Here is a 2647-nt window from a genome sequence, read left to right as displayed (position 1 = left end):
TACTTCATAACTGTAATTTTGCTACTGCTTTGAATTGCAATGTAAATAATGCAGAATATCTGATATGCAAACCCCATGAAAGGGTTATTTGACCCCCCAAAGAGGTCTCAGCCCATATGTCTAGAGTAGTGAGAACCACTACTGTAAAGGACCCTGACTAAGATGTAACTTAGTCCTAAGATGTAACTAACACAGAAAAACTTAGAAGTGCCTGGAAATTGAGTCCCAGTAGCATTCTATCAGCACCAAATTAAGCCATACCTGCTGTTTATGTTATACCTGGATTTTTCAGTGGGTAAGTGAATTTTTCCTTTGTTGATTAGAATTGCATTAACAAATCCTTGTCTAGGAGAGACAAGATAGATGTCTGGATGTCACTACCTTTAAGATTCCTACTCATTCATTCCTTTCTATTTTAAAATGTGTTTATATCTAGGCATGATAGCATACATGCCAGCAATCTGGAGACAGAGGCAGAGGGATCTCTGTAAATTCAAGGCCAGCCTTCATAGCATGTTCCAAGCCAGCCAGGAGTATGTAGTGAGACTGTCTCAAAAGCGGGTGGCTAGGGAAAGATGGCTCAATGGTTCTTAGTTACTTTTCTATTGCTGTAAAGACACAATGTAAAGATATTGCTGTAAAGGCCAAAGTAACATAAAGAAGAAATAGCTTATTTGTAGTCTTGCTTAAAGTTTTAGAGGATTAATCCACAACCACCACACTAGGGAGCATGGCAGCAGATAGGCAGGCATGGTGCTATAGTAGTAGCTAAGAACTTACATGTTAAGTCAACAACCATGGAGCAGAAGGAGCTAACTGGGAATGGTATGGAATTTTTAAACCTCAAAGCCCATCCCTAGTCACACACCTCCAACAATAAGGCCACACCTCCTAGTCCTTCCCAAACAATTCCACCAACTGAGGACTAAGCCATTCAAACATAGTAATCTATGGGGGGCCATCCTTATTCAAATTACCACAGTTGTTAAAAGTACTCACTGATTTTGCAGAAGACCTGAACTTAACTCCCAGAACCCTGACTCAAGTTCCAAGTGGTCTGATGTCTTCTTCTGACCTCTGTAGATACCAGGACCATACGTGGTGTACATATACAGACAAAACACTCACACACATAAAATAAAATAATAAGAATAAACCATGCAAGCATTTTTTTTTTTTACTTTTTAAAGTAAGTAAAACATGTTTACAGTAAGTATGTCTTTTACCCCATACCTAAAGCAGTAGTGCCAACAAAGTTTATACTGAATAAATCATTTTTAGACTCTAAAGGTCTTCTGGCCCTGTCTCCAGAGGACTCCAGCATTGGGTGAAGGAGGAAGAGGAGGCTGTGAATCAAAGAGCCCCTAGTCCACTGTGCACAGCCCACACTACACATCGTACCCAACTGATGAGACCCAGAGACCCCATCACCAGCACACTGAGAAATACGAGAGGCATGAGAAACACATGGGGAATGTTGATAGACTTTAGTGTGTGGAAGAGATGGAGGGAAGGAGGGGAGGGGCAGGGGAGAGAAGGAGAAGGGAGGAAGGAAGAGTGTGATCTCAGTTCTAAATCCTTCAGGGAGAGAAAATAAATAATTAAATGCAAGACACCATTGTGGGGTAAGAAGCTGCTAACTTAGAGAAAAGAAGGATTCGCTTGGTCCTTTAGCTAGATGCCTATCACTCAAATCCATTTTCAGTTCCTCACTGCTGTAACAACAAAGTCCCCAGGAGTCCTCTGGACTGCAGCATCTTGCTTGAGACAAAACAAGTGTATTTATTAATGTTTGCTGGAGAGTTTGTTTTATTTCTGACCCATTGGGAAGACTCTTGTATATCAGCAAGGATGCCCCAGACAATGGCAGAGAAAAGCCCGCAATGAATCTCAGAGTGGATGCTTTTCTGGAGCTCAGTTATGCCAGTAAGGACTCAGGCCTTTATTCACCTCTCAACTCTGTCTTCGTGTCTGGCCTTGCAGACAGAAGACGGCTTTGGTGTTTTGAATACACTTGACCCGTGGGAAGTGGCACTATAAGGAGGTGTGGCCTCGTTGGAGTAGTTGTGTCCTTGTTGGAGGATGTGTGCCACTATGGGGATGGGCTTTGAAGTCCTATGCTTAACCTCTGCCCAGGGCAGAAGAGATGCTCCTCCTAATTGCCTGCAGAAAGGAGACTCTTCCTGGCTGCCTTCTGATTAAGAAACAGAATTCCCAGCTCCTCCACCACCACATGTTTCCTGCAATGATGATAATGGACTAAATCTCTGAAACTGTAAACCAGTCCGAATTAAATGTTTTCTTCTATAAAAGTTGCCTTGGAGCTGGGCAGTGGTGGTGCACGCCTTCAGAGAAACCCTGTCTCAAAAAACCAAAAAAAAAAAAAAAAAAAAAAAAAAAAGAAAGAAAGAAAGAAAGAAAGAAAAAAGAAAATATCCAATAAAAAATCAAAGTTGCCTTGGTTGTGGTGTCTCATCACAGCAGTAAAACCCTAACTAAGACAGTGACCAAGGACAATGTGAGCATCAGGACCTCATCAAGATCAATGGGAAGAAGGAAGGCAGCAAGACAGTGTGTTCTGCCTTCTTCAAAAGCCCTCAGTCATCCACCACAGACCAGTCCTGGAAAGGCAGAAGTAGATGATGAC

This window comes from Mastomys coucha, unplaced genomic scaffold (assembly GCF_008632895.1).
Source record: "Mastomys coucha isolate ucsf_1 unplaced genomic scaffold, UCSF_Mcou_1 pScaffold23, whole genome shotgun sequence".
Taxonomy (NCBI): Eukaryota; Metazoa; Chordata; class Mammalia; order Rodentia; family Muridae; genus Mastomys; species Mastomys coucha.
The sequence above is the reverse complement of the archived record's forward strand: the minus strand, read 5'-3'. Positions refer to the sequence as shown.